We start from the raw sequence: 14,662 nt of genomic DNA on the forward strand, positions 1-14,662 counted from the left end.
TGCTTTCAGATCCCATATCCATAAACGTAATCTTCTCCTTTCGTTTCCCTTCTTCTTGTGCTTTTATTTCTCCTGTATTTGTTAGTGCTTTTTCAGTTTCAAATGACAATCTAACTTGAACTAGATTAATTTTTTTTTAAAGTTTGTGTTACCCTATGGGACTGTAAAGTCCAAGGGCAGATTTGGGCTTCAGGTATGGCTGGATCCAGGGGCTCAGAGGTTGCTATCAGGGCTTGATCTCTTCCTCGATCAGCCTTGCTTTCCTCTGGGTTGAATTTATTCTCATGCAGGCTCTTTCCAGGTAGTGGCTCCTGGGAGCTTTAGGTTTATGTCCTTCTTACTGAAACCACAACAGAAAGAAAGTGCCTTATTCTTTTTTTTTTTTTTTTAAATTAATTAATTAATTAATTTTTGGCTGCATTGGGTCTTTGTTGCTGTGCACGGGCTTTCTCTAGTTGTGGCGAGTGGGGGCTACTCTTCATTGCGCTGTGCAGGCTTCTCATTGTGGTGGCTTCTCTTGTTGCGGAGCATGGGCTCTAGGCGCACGGGCTTCAGTAGTTGTGGCTCACGGGCTCAGTAGTCGTGGCTCGCGGGCTCTAGAGTATAGGCTCAGTAGCTGTGGCCCACGGGCTTAGTTGCTCCGCGGCATGTGGGATCTTCCCGGACCAGGGCTCGAACCCGTGTCTCCTGCATTAGCAGGCGGATTCTTAACCACTGCACCACCAGGGAAGCCCCTGAAAGTGCCTTATTCTTAGTGGTCCAATCAGAGTTACAGACCAACACCCATCCAGCTCACATAGCCCCATGAAGCCAGGGCGTGGGGTCAGCTCCCCTGCAGCCAAGTGGTCAGAAGAACAGGGTGGTTCCCCTGAAGAAAAGTGGGATAGTAGGAATGTGAACATGACAGGTCCTTTTTAGAACTCGCTTCCTTTTTTTATTCCCCTTTCCTTTGATATCCTTCTCTCCCAGGCAAAGATAAAGCCCAGTGAGCAAGTATAAGAAAGTGGAAACCGCCCCTGCCCATCTGGGAGGCAGAGCAGGCACCCAAGACCACTCTTGTCTGTGTCCTGGTCTCTGCTTAGTGGACAGAGATGACCCAAAGACCATTGCAGAAAACACTCTAGTCGCTATGGGTGTTTGTTTTTGGCTAATGTTACCTTGTAAACCAAGACTCTTGAGTCCTGCTATGATTTCTAATGTCTTTAGAAGCCAAGGCACTCTGCAGGAAGCCTGGGTACATTAATTCCTCCCCTCCAGGACTCACTTGTCTGGTAACCTACCTATCTAGAACAGTCCCAGAGTGAACGTGTGAGGATGGAGAAGGGGCTGCCCAGAATGGCTCTCCTTGAAGTCTAGGGAGTATGGCCAGCAGGGAGAACCCTCAGACCTTCCCTCGTCCTCTGTTTACTCCCATTTTACACAAAGTCAAGATTGTGAACATGCCCACAGCCCACGTCACTGACTCCCCCTCCCCCTGGAGGAACCCAGTGATGTCATCCCTGGAGAAGCAGCCTGTCCTGCTATTGGGCCTATACAGAGGCGGCAGGATGGGGAAGAGGGAAAACAAGGCAGTGGACAGAGACCTGAACTAGGGCTCATGTGGCTGGGGTGCCAGCTCCACATCTGCCACATCTACCACTGATGCACTGGGTACACTTGGCCAGACCCCTTACCTTCTTAGAGCCTCAGTTTCTGAACCAAGAGCCCATTGATGCATGTGTAGCCTCAATAGTCTGGGGCTACACAGCACAGGGCAGACGACTCTATACCTCCATGCAGGTGGTGAATATCTCAGCAGCTTGGTACAGAAATGTATTCTCAGGAAGTTGCTGAGTTTCTTTTTTTAGAGAGGTAAAATCTTAGCTGCCTATGAACTTGGCCACCCTTGGTGACTCTTGGCTGAGGGTCCTCCAGTGCTGAGATTATATAGTGCTAAAGTGACCACAGAGTACCCCGGTTTCTAAAGGAGTTAGAAATTGTAGCAGGACTTGGAGTCTTGGTTTACAAGGTAAACCAAGGTAATGTGTGAGTTGATCTAACAGATTTATGCTACTTCCAAATGGTTTGATTTGCAGTTAGCTGGTTTCTTTGGAATCATTTGGCCCGCTATGCACTGTAGCATCAGCTAGAGCTCTCCCTCTGGACAACACAGTGAACAAACTTTCATTGGACAGTTGAAACAGATTCCAAATTTACTGCTTTTCTGTCCAGTGTTTTTTTTTTTTTTTTCCTTTGAAAATAGAATATTATGAGACTCACTAGAATTATATAACATATTCTTGTAGATGTTTACTGACTTGTTCTGAATTATGTTAATGTATTCAGTCATATTTCAAAATAAGGTTTAAAATAAAAGCATTCTGTGTGATTACACTGCTTCTTAAATAAAGTGTACTGAACATAAGTAACTTAAAAGATAGAGTTTTTATGATCAACCCTACCAGTTGGTCAGAAGACCTCGAAAATGTGAACTAGCAAACTTTTGAGAACTTGTTTTATATTCATTGTGACCCGAACAGAATTCTGAAGATTTGGACTGTTTTGTGGGATTGTAACTGACCCAGTGAAAGGATTGTAACTGTTTTGAATATTGTGGTCTGAGGTTTAAACAGAACGTTTTGAATCTAGTTACCATTTTTTTTGCATTTAATTGCATTTTTTAATATGCAATTAGTGGCTTCCCCCTCATTTAGCTCATATGCAGAGGCAGACATTAGAAAAGTAATTATTTGCTTTGACTGCTTAGCACATTGTTAATTATCAAATGCATATATTAATAGGCAGATAAAATTGGAGAGCATACTTTTAATTCCACCATAAATAATATCTTGGGCCAAGTAGTTTTAAGTTCAAATTGGAGAAAAAGAACTTTACAAGTAATGCTTTTGCTAATGAAAGTCTGAATATGCTTTTCTATTGTAAATATCCATCATAATATTCATTCATCTACAAACATTTATTGTGTGCAGACTAAGTGTCAGTTACAGATGCTGTGGATACGATAGTTAGAAATGAGAGACCAGCCCTTCCACGGAGCTTAGAGTCTGGTAAGGGAAGTGTAAAACCCTGGATGGTTAAGGGGTACCATTGGTGCCAAGGCCTGCAGGAAAAAGCCTAAGAAATGCAGGACAAGGTCCATTTAGTTTTGAAACATATGCAGTTTTCATTCTGCAGGCGTCTTTTGGGTTATCTTGGTATTTTCTTATTTTATAAAGCTTCTCTGTGGGATAAACCGCAGTATAAGTAGCAAATGAAGACTTGTACAAATATTGAGACCATTGATTTTCAATCCTTCACTCTTGAGCCCAGGATGACTTTCTTCAGTCCTCCTGATGTTGAGGCATCGACCCACTGATGCTGTCCCCAGGAGCCTTATTAGGTTTCGAAAATTACATGAGAAGCTGGAATGTGATGATACAATTAGAGTGCAGGAGAGTCCCTTTAGCCTTTGGAACGGGTTGGTGTGTCTGTCCCTGTTTGGTAGCAAGGGCTATAACCAAACAAAACAGATAAAGCGGGAGGAATTCTTCCCTTGATACAAAGTCTCCTTGAAGAGTTCTGTGTTTACTGACCTCCACTGGGGCAGCTGTTACATGATGTTTCAGTTGATTCAGCCCCAGGAAGTCCTCTGTTACTTAAAGTGAGGCAAGCCTGCATTAGCATTATTTCAATAGGTGGTGTATTAGTTTCCTATGGCTGCTGTAAACAATTACTATAGACTTAGTGGTCTAAAACAACACATTTATTCTCTTATAGTTCTGGAGGACAGAGTATAAAATGGGTGTGCAGGGCCACATCCTTTCTGGGAGGTTCCAGCTTCTAGAGGCTGCGCACATGTCCTGGGTCAAGGCCCCTTCCTCTGTCTTCAAAGCCAGCAACATAGCATCTTCTCTCCTCACTGACCTTTGATTCACCCTCTCATATTCTCTCACTCCTATCCTCCTGCTTCCCTCTTATCAACACCCTTGTGATCATGTTGTCCTGTTCACGTAGCCCAGGATAATCTCTTCATCTCAAAATCCTTAACTTTATCGCATCTGCAAATTCCCTTTTGCCTGTAAGGTAACATATTCATAGATTTGGGGGACTGGGATGTGGACATCTCTGGGGGACCATTATTCAGCCAACCACAGATTGGCAAAGGATGAATTCAGGGTCTGTTATGTGCCAGGAACTGTTCTGCTAGCTCACTCATTATGGGCTTGAAAAAGTGTCATTGTTATTTCCATTTTCCCAGGGTCACTTAGCTTGTAAGTGGTGGAGTCAGGATCTTACTCAGGTCTGTCTGTTTCCAAACTGAATGCACTTCTGCTGCAGCCTTGCTCCTCAAAGGCTGGTCCTCAGAGCTGTATCCAGGAGCTTGTTTGAAATGTAGGATTTCTGTCCCACCCAGACCTAATGAGACAGAATCAGCATTCCAACAAGATCCGCAGGCTAATCTTGTGGACAATTAAGTCTGAGAAGCACTTAATAGACTGATATGCACAGTGCCCTGGGTGTTTGGCTTTTCAGTGTATTATGTACCATTTTGTGTGTATGCAAGTGGTTTGTGAAAATTCACTTTAGCTCTTAAAGATAATGGTGTTTAGCAAGAGGGCTACCTTTGCTTTAGACTTACCGTGCTCAGCTTCAAAGGGAAATGCTTTAAGTTTGTAGGTTTTTATTTTGCTTTCTAAACAACAGTTTGAATAACAAAAGCCGAATGACCCCTGCTATGCAGGGCTTCCCAAACAGAACCTGACAGAAATATTCAGGAAAGCAGCCGCACCTACATGCTTTAAAAGTATCTTTATGCAGAAAGGTCAGGAGGGCCAGCACTGGTTCTTTGGGTCCTATCTGTGTGCATGATCTCTTATCTGCCATTCCCAAGTTCACAAAGCTCTGAACACTACGCATTTTTTGCTTAAGTTCGAAACTAACTCAGTTGGCAGCAAAACTGACCTGAACTGACGTGAAGCTATTTATAGTCTCTATTTATCCTACTTAGAACATTCATACATTTTGCTAGTGAAATATTACCGTGTTCCATGACGGGGTGGTGCCAGCTGGAGGCATTATTTAATATGTGCCCTCTGCCTGGTATTGCTATTTTTCAGTTTGAAAAACTCCAGATTTCAAACCAGATCTGGCCCAAAGCATTTTGGATAAGAACACATGAATCTGCAGTGTGGATCATTTGGAATTTATAGATGGAGAAACCTTTCATCACTAGAGGCAGAAGGCTCTTCCTTCCTTCCCATTTAATGTCACACCCCCAAGTTCACTTCTGTACACCCATTGCACAGTGGCCACATTTTAGTTTCAAAGTTAAAAATGTTCCCAGGCATCTTATACTTGAATTTTGGGGACCATTCCTGTTGGGACCAAAGTGACTGAATATGAAAATGGAGTTGCGTTCAGAAATCATCCTGACAAATTGAAAGAGAGGGTATGTACACAAAGGTGATGTTTGCCACAGATAAGTGCAGACTAATCCACTTAGGTGGAAAAATCTTCACTTCAAGGTCGAGAAGGACTGGGCTTCTGCAGATATGGCTGCAAAAGGCTGGAGAGTAAGGGGATTAGTGGCATGGTGTTTAGGATGGGAGACACTCTGGGAATGTAAAGCAGAACTGCTGAATTGTGGTTTTCCTGCAAGACCCAAGCGAGACCTGAGAGGTTCTATCTCATCTAGTTTGGTAGCCCCTCATCTTAAATTAGATGTGAAGGGCTAGGCCAAGGTCCAGATAAGAGTAGCCCTGGCTAAATGGCCATCAAGACTCCTTCCCCACTTAGATTTCTAATTCTATGATGAATGGGTAGAATTGGGAAATAAAGCAAGGTGGAATGCTTTGGTGTGCTGGGCTTGAGGCAGAGAATAAGCCATTTGTCCTTCTGTGTTCACACAATCCAGGAAGGTTGGTGTTTATTTTTCCCCAGCTGGGCAGGCACAAACATGTGAATGTAATTCTGGTACAAGACAGACTATGATAAGCAAAGCCTCAGAGGCACGCTTTTGAAAACCAAAGCCAGGATTAAGGCTGTGGCCAGGAAAAGGCCTTATGTCCGCCCTCCAGCCTCTACGATTCACCTTCCCCCAAGCTGAATTCTAAGTTCCTAAAGGGCAGCGAGTGTGTGTATCTGTGTTGGTGTGTATTTACATCAAGCGCCCAACACTGTGCGCATGTGAACGGTGTGAATGAATGCAGGTCAAGTGAATCACTGTATGTTTCCCGGGGTCCTTAGCAAGTAGCTGGCACGTGGTAGGCCCCCGGTACAAATTTCTGGATTAGATGAGTAATCAATTCATTTATTTAACAAATCTGTTGAGTGCTTACTCTGAGCCAGGCACTGTTCCAGATGCCTGTGCTACATAAGTGAATAAAACAGATCAAAACCTGTGCTTGACCTAGAAATAAGGAATAGGGACACATGGGAACATGAAATTATTATTTTTTGGTCATTCTTATCTTTTGTAGGATTCAAACTCGTGTAGCTATGGATCTGTTTTGTTATTTTATTAGATTTTTAAATTATACGAGTAATATGTGAATACGTTCTCTTTATAAAGATTTAAAATCTGTATCTAGAATAAGCTGTAACCCCCAACCAGGTCCACCCCTTGGGGTCACCATAGTTAAAAGTATGTGTGTTGGTGAGCAAGCTGGTCTTACATAAATGTCATCATTCTGTGCACACTGCTCTGTGCCTCGCTTTTTCCCCTTGCATCCATCTGGAGAACCCTTTTACGCTGATACACAGAGGTTTATGTCAGGCTTTTAATAACTGCGGTGAGTTCTGTGGGTTGGAGTCTCCTAATTGGCTAGTCCTCTCTCCTCACCATCACTAGGAATGATAATCTAAACAGTGCCGCTAGCAGAGGTTCTTCTTGTGTACTCAGGTCAGCTTTTCTTTAGGCTTGAAGTCAAAATGGGTTGGCTGGGTCGGGACCTGCTCTGGCACTTGGAGGGAGTGAACGCCAGTCCGCTCTGCAGTTCCCAGGAGGACCCCTCTCAGGGACGGGCCGCACTTTCCTTCTGTACCGTCTCTTCTGTGCAGCAGCGTCTCTGCCTGCACTGCCCACCACACCCTAGGTACTCAGAAAGTTTCCGCTGAACGGAAACCCTTTTGTCCCTATTAACAGGATTTGTTCCTGTTGTTGTTGTTGTTTTTAAAAGAAGCTCAGTTAACTCATGTTCAATTCCTTGGCTGTATAATTAGCCTTGCATTGTTATTTTTAAGTGCATATTCCAGGCTCCAAGAAATGCCATGATTTAAAGACAATTTACCACACAGCTTAACGTACAGAAACATTAAAGGGGGGTTCTGTGGGTGCAAGAAAGTGACCCGCCTTGGTTGAAATATCACCAGGCCCTGGACTGGGCCAGGCTGCTGTCTTCAGCTCTTCCAGCAGGTTGTGTGCGGGCCGAATGCTGAGCCGTGGTGACCCGGAGCAATCAGCCAGCCCCGGGCTCCCGGGCTCCTTCACATCTATTATAAGCGCTGTTGAAGCATCCAGGTGATCAGAAACAATGCCTCCCTTCTGCTGGGGCTGATTGAAAGTGGTTTGAACTAATTTACCTGATATTACTAGTTAGGGAACTCCCAGCGTTACTTGCAGAGTTGTTTCTTTTTTGTTGGTGTTGTTCATGGAGAGAGGATTTTTTATTGACATACAATTGACATACAACATTATAATAGTTTCAGGTGTATAGCATAGTGATTCAATATTTGTATATACTGTGAAATGATCACAGTAAGTCTAGTTACCTTCTGTCACAATACATAGTTACAAATTTTTTTTCTTGTGACTTTTTTTTTAACATCTTTATTGGGGTATAATTGCTTTACAATGGTGTGTTAGTTTCTGCTGTGTAACGAAGTGAATCAGCTATACATATACATATATCCCCATATCCCCTCCCTCTTTCATCTCCCTCCCTCCCACCCTCCCTACCCCACCCCTCTAGGTGGTCACAAAGCACGGAGCTGATCTCCCTGTGCTATGCGGCTGCTTCCCACTAGCTATCTGTTTTACGTTTGGTAGTGTATGTATGTCCGTGCCACTGTTTCTGATGATGTGTGTGGTCTGAAGCAGCACAGCTGGGAGCGGTGATCGCCCTCCCGCCCCTACCTGCATCTGCCACGTGGCCTCATGGCAGAGGCCCTGTGCCCGCTGCTGGGCATCTCAGCTTGTTCTGTGCCCAGACCCCTTTGGCAGCTTGCTGAAGCCTCTGGACCACCTCTCATAATAATGCTTCTAAATGCATAAAATAAAATGCATGGGGTTTCTCAGAAACCAATTATATTGAAATACAGTTATCAAAATATTTTAAAATTTATTTGATAGAGTAAAATGCATGCCTCTTTGTTGATCTATTGTTATATAATACAGTCTAACAGCAAGGCTAATAACTACTGTATTTTCAAAGTGGTGCTTGAGCTTAAGCAACGTTGTGAGGTATTGCAACAACTGTAATGGAATACGAAAAATCCTCGTGATTTCTGTTGGTGGACAGAATCACAGGAGCGTGAATACCTCTGTGGCTTTCTGCCTAACTTCATAGCAGAAGGAAATGCTAAATGTCAGTTAGAGGTCAGTGAAAATGTAGGCTTTTTCCCCATCTAGGTTCACAGATCCCCGTGGACTCCAGGTTATGAGCCCTTATCCATGTGCACATGTGGATATGCTCTTGTTTGACTAGTCAGAGCTTTCTCTTCATAGTCAATGTGTGGATATTATAATTGCCCACAGTGTAAACTCAATGGCAGAAACTCTACCTTGAATTAAAGGCTAAAACGCTTCTTAATTGTAGCTAGGAAAATGTGGACCTCTGATTATTCTCTGAAAAGAAATGAGCTGAATAACAGGAGCTAGTTAACAGTTGTCTTTTGTAAATTTATTTGTTTTATTTATTTATTTTTGGCTGCGTTGGGTCTTCGTTGCTGCACGCGGGCTTTCTCTAGTGGCCAGCGGGGGCTACTCTTCGTTGCGGTGCTTGGGCTTCTCATTGAGGTGGCTTCTATTGTTGGGGAGCACGGGCTCTAGGCACTCGGGCTTCAGTAGTTGAGGCACGCGGGCTCAGTAGTTGTGGCTCGCGGGCTCTAGAGCGCAGGCTCAGTAGTTGTGGCGCACAGGCTTAGTTGTTCCGCGGCATGTGGGATCTTCCCGGACCAGGGCTCGAACCCCTGTCCCCTGCATTGGTAGGCAGATTGTTAACCACTGTGCCACCAGAGAAGTCCCTCCTGTCAGTACATTTAAAACTATTAGGCATTCTATCAGTTTCAGTGTCTTGAAGAAATTTCTCCTAGAGCCCTCTGTTTCCTGGCTCATTATTCTCTAAGCCTAACAGCTGTCATATTGGCATTTCCATCCCTGTTCTAGGGACTGACTACCTCTCTCAGGTTGGATCCCCGTTTCTTCACTTTGTAGCAGACCATGATTTTAGAGGCCATTAGGCAAAGAACCTGTGGCAGTCTGCTCCGCGACCCCGGCCAGCCCTCTGAGTGGCGCAGGCCACTGAGCAGAACAGCTAGGGAGCTCACTTCCACCCTCCCCCACATCCTGGGGGGTTTCCTGGAGGCGGCAGAGGGATGCTACAGAAGCTTGCAGAGTCCCTGGCAAACCAATACGGTGTAGACAAAACCAACGTCTTTCTAGCTTGTGCTTAGCTGATTGGAATAGTTACGTCTTTCCTTTCGTTGTTTTTGCTCTAAATACTCACTTTCTGGAATTGGGACATTTCACTTCCTTAATGGGCCTATTATCTGCAACTAAATGACATAGTAAAAAGGAGCATGATCCCAGAGGAGTTCAATTACCAGTTAATTGGTCAAGTGATCAGAATGTGAAATGAAAAAAATAATGAGAGGTTAGAAAAGGGAGCACATTTCAGGCCAAAACTGCTGAGGATGCCTATTTTGTAACTTCCAGAATTTAGACACTCACCTGCATGTTTGGAATTCTGTATCTATCACTCCCTTCAGTTCCTAAATAGTTTATTGGAAAACCATGGTAGATTCTTTTCAATATATGTTATTTGGGTTGTATAAAAAATGTACTGTTCCTTTCTTTATGTATTATTTGGGTGAAATACTGCTGTCATAATCCATAAATATTCTTGTGAAGAGATTTTGTATTGATCTGTAAGGTGGCAGCTTTAGAAATTTCACTTGGATAATATACCTTCCTTAATCTTTTTTTTTTTCCCAAAAAATATTAAAGTAAATTTTATATCATACCAAAAGCTCCTATAATTTCAAACAGTTTATTTTATTAATTGTATCCTAAGTTGGTTCACAGTACAGATTCAACAGTGATTTGCTATAAATGTCTGGGAGCAGCCAGTGTAATAAGTTGTAGCTGTTAGATGCAAAGTTAAGTGAATCTTGTTTAATATCATGTATAATTTAAAAACCTGTAGAACCAGATTAAACTTGATCTGCTAGCTGTGTGCTGCCAAATCACCACATGAGTAATGTTTATGCTTGCAAAGATTTAGATGAAATGAATTTACATACCTCAATTAATTAGGAAAAGATAATGGAAAGGATTTGAGATGGAAATGATTATGGCTCCATAAGTTCTCTGGGACTAGATGAAAGTAAATGTTTTTAATTGAAGGAGTAAATCATTTTCTTAAGTTCCACTCAAGGCTGCTTGTGCCACTGTGTCCCTAACCCTAGTGTTTTCCAGCCAGATGTCCACCTGTTCCATCATCACTGCTTGTGCCCTTGACTATTGGCAGTTGGAGTTAGGTAATTCGACCCTAATTCATTTACTCATTTGTTTGTCTGATCAATAATAGCAAATAAATGTGGAGGGTCTGCTTATGTGCCTGGCCCTGCTTAGCAAGAAACAAGCCCAGTGCCTGTCCTCAGGAAGCTTCCAGTTAGGGAGAGAGGAGGGAAGCAAAAAGCTCTATAAATGAAATAAAACAGTAGCCTTAGTGAGTGATTCCAGGCGTGGTGCGTGGTGCTGTGGGCAGATGCAGGACGCAGCCCTGACTGGTGGGTTAGCGAAGGCTGCCTTGAAACCGGAGTAATATTAGGTAGCCTCTGCCCTGCTCATCGTTCAAAAAATCAAATCAAATCAAACAGTACTAAAAGGTATTCAGGAAAATAAAAGTCAGCGTTCCAGCCACCACTGACCTACTTCTTAGAGGAAACCCATGGTTATTAATTTTTCATGAAAAATGGCAGAAAATTGTCAAGCTTATGTACACTTGCATGTAGAGTGTTTTGTAAAAAGTACAAATGGAAGAAAAAAAGACACAGCATCTGTTAATGTCATTTCTGTTGTCTTTCTGTAGCAGGAGGTATAGACATGCGTCACTCTTTTCAGTGGACAAGATACCAGCCTGTGTTTGAACTGCCCCTGACTGGGGGGCATTTATGCTGTGCCCTGTGTTCTGCGGTGACCAGTGCACCTCTGTGTGCACGAGCAGCTGTTAAGGCTGTGGCTCTGAAGTCAGCTTGCTCAGATTTACATCCTGGGTCCCTTGCTTACTGACTGGGTAACCTTGGGCAATTTACCTTATCTCTCAGTAGCTGAGTTTCCTTATCTGTAAAATGCAGATAATGATGATACTGCTTGGTAGGCTTCTCATGAAACTTAAAGTGCTCAGAACACTGTCTGGCGTTTAATACCATCCAGTAACTACAATTACTTCCACTAGTTAGGTTTTGTTTTCGTTTTTTTTTTTTTAATTTTTTTTTAAAATTTATTTATTTATTTTATTTTTGGCTGTGTTGTGTCTTCGTTTCTGTGCGAGGGCTTTCTCCAGTTGTGGCGAGCGGGGGCCACTCTTCATCGCAGTGCGCAGGCCTCTCACCGTCGCGGCCTCTCTCGTTGCGGAGCACAGGCTCCAGACGCGCAGGCTCAGCAGTTGTGGCTCACGGGCCCAGTTGCTCCGCGGCACGTGGGATCCTCCCAGACCAGGGCTCGAACCCGCATCCCCTGCATTGGCAGGCAGACTCTCAACCACCGCGCCACCAGGGAAGCCCTCGTTTTTGTTTTTAATAAAAGCTTTATCGAGATCTAATTCCCATATCATGTAATTCACCCATTTAAGGTGTGTAATTCAGTGTCTTTTTGTTTATTCACAGCATTGTGCAGACACTACCACCATCAATTTTAGAACATTTTCATCAACCCAAAAAGAAGCCTTGTTTCATACTATTAACCCCTCCTCTCCATATCCCTCCACCCCATCCTCATCCCCAGCCCTAGGCAACCACTAATCTACTTTGTGTGTTTATGGATTTGCCTGTTCTAGACATCTTGTGTAAGTGGAATCATATACTATGTGATCCTTTGTGACTGGCTTCTTTCATTGAGCATGATGTTTTCAGGGTTCATCTGTATTGTAGGAGGTGTCAGTACTTCATTCCTCTTTTATGTCTGAATAATTGTAGGGATAGACTGCATTTCATGTACCTACTTTTACTTTTTGTTGTTATTCTGTGAGATGAATTCTTAGAAATAGACTGTTGAACCAAATGTTAATATTAAGGAAAGTGGAAATTAGGCCTTTGTCCTAATATATGGTCAACTAATATATTTTATTTATTTATTTATTTTTGGCTGCATTGGGTCTTCGTTGCTGCGTGGAGGCTTTGTCTAGCTGCGGTGAGCGGGGGCTACTCTTTGTTGTGGTGCGTGGGCTTCTCATTGCGGTGGCTTCTCTTGCTGCAGAGCATGGGCTCTAGGTGCGCGGGCTTTAGTAGTTGTGGCACGTGGGCTCGGTAGTTGTGGCTCGCGGGCTCTAGAGCGCAGGCTCAGTAGTTGTGGCACACGGGCCTAGTTGCTCCGCAGCATGCGGGATCTTCCCGGACCAGGGCTCGAACCCGTGTCCCCTGCATTGGCAGGCGATTCTTAACCGCTGCACCTCCAGGGAAGTCCTCAACTAATATATTTTAATTTATAATTTTAATTTTTTGGCTGTGCCCCATGGCTTGTGGGATCTTACTGGACTGCCAGGGAAGTCCCTATATTTTAATATTTTTATTCCATTACTAAATAATATCCCTAGTGGCCCAAGAGATCAAATTTACTATATTCTTTGTATTACTCCTCCCCCCCACAAAAAGGTATAAATAAACGAGAGGGTGTTTTTAATGTGGGAATTAAAGTCCCTGGTCACTAGGTAGAAGGGAGAAGATGGGGAGTGGGCCATCTCCCTATCTTCAGGCAAACCCCAGTTTGCGATCTCAAATAGCTGAGAGCCTGTTTTTTTTTTATAAGATTCTTAACTCTTCATTTTTCCACAGTTTTTATTAAGAATATTTTTGTCTGAAAATAAAACCCAAACTTTTGGAAAATAAAGAACAAGTTTACTAAGTTTAGTTGAGTATCTGTAGCCGCCTATTATTTTTTATGTAATCACTTCAAAAAACAGTCTTCCTTGATTCCTTCCTTATCATTAAGTCAACTAAGTGGCCACCCGAAATTGGAAAGAGCTTGTTACTCTAAAGAGTAGGGCTCGTGGTCGTGCAGAGCCACTAAGGTAGCTGTATTATGATGAAAGAATAGTGCTTTTATCCCTTTTTCCAGATGAGCAAACTGTCAGGTCAGACAGCTTGCCCAGCTCCGCCTGCTGGGGAGGTGATGCTGGCGCTGAGGTCCATTCAGTAACTCAGAGCCTAGACTCCCTTTACTGGACCCTCAAGGAGTTACAGCCGTCCTAGGGTGAATTCTTTATCTGCTGCCCGCCAACAGGCCAAGGCTGCATGAAACTAGGGAGAGTGGTGCTGGAGGGGGAGGACAAGTGTTCCTTCCTTGGGGGAATCTGATGACGGCCCTAACTGTGCTTTTGGAGCTAAAACTACAAAATCTAAGATGGTCTGTCTCCGTATTTCAGATGCAGCTCTATAGTAAGGGTGAAGCCATGTTTCTGTAAGTGGAAACAGGTGCTGTTTAGTCGCAATCGAGGCCATCCTGCCAGCCCTGGGCCACCTCAGCATTATCAGCTTTAGGTTAATAGGATGATACTGGCATGGGAATTGCTCCTCTTTGTTTAATAGACCAGGGCAGCGGTACTCAAAGATGTCACATTTTAAATTTCTACTTGTCGGTAAATTAAAAGCAGTCCCCAGAGTCCCTAATCCAGGGATCTCCAAACACTTGGCACATGCTGTGGGAGCTTCGCAGCACTTCGGAGCAGAAGACAGTTTTGTTATTCTCAGTGACCAGGCCTGCTGCCCCGGGGCCACTGGGCCCCCAACAGCAGAAAAACAGACCATATCATTACAGCAGTTCCCAGACTCCTCTGAAGATGAACGTTGCCATCAGGTCCAAAATCTTAGCATTGCCATCTTAAACTCTTTGTTCATTCCGAAACACAGAAAATTTTTCTACCTGTGAAAGGCAAATTTAACCATCAATTATTTAGAAAAGACAGAACAAGGCACTTGCAATGGACATTTGTCCTTCGTCTTGACCTTCCACTACTTTGAACTGCACTTTCCCTCGGGTGTGTGTCTTGGAGGGAGGCAGAAACCACCTGCTGTGACTGAAGCTGGGTGCCCTGATGCTCTTTCCAGCCTCCCGTGCAGCTAGGACTCAGGCTGTGACCCTGTCTCAACCACCCAGACCCCCCTGAAGCAGATTTTGAATCTTCAGCTGTTGACACAGAGGGGGCAGGATCTGTCCCGGTGAAGGGGTTGGCAGCTGCGTCTACCT

The 14,662-nt window shown here is 43.8% G+C and overlaps 1 protein-coding gene across 4 annotated transcripts in view; it reads left to right on the plus strand.

Moving 5' to 3' along the window:
• The window catches only part of CPPED1 (calcineurin like phosphoesterase domain containing 1), a 190,744-nt gene that overhangs the window by 18,592 nt on the left and 157,490 nt on the right, over nt 1-14,662 (plus strand). The gene's annotated exons all lie outside the window — the stretch shown is intronic.

Source organism: Balaenoptera acutorostrata, chromosome 15 (assembly GCF_949987535.1).
Source record: "Balaenoptera acutorostrata chromosome 15, mBalAcu1.1, whole genome shotgun sequence".
Taxonomy (NCBI): domain Eukaryota; kingdom Metazoa; phylum Chordata; class Mammalia; order Artiodactyla; family Balaenopteridae; genus Balaenoptera; species Balaenoptera acutorostrata.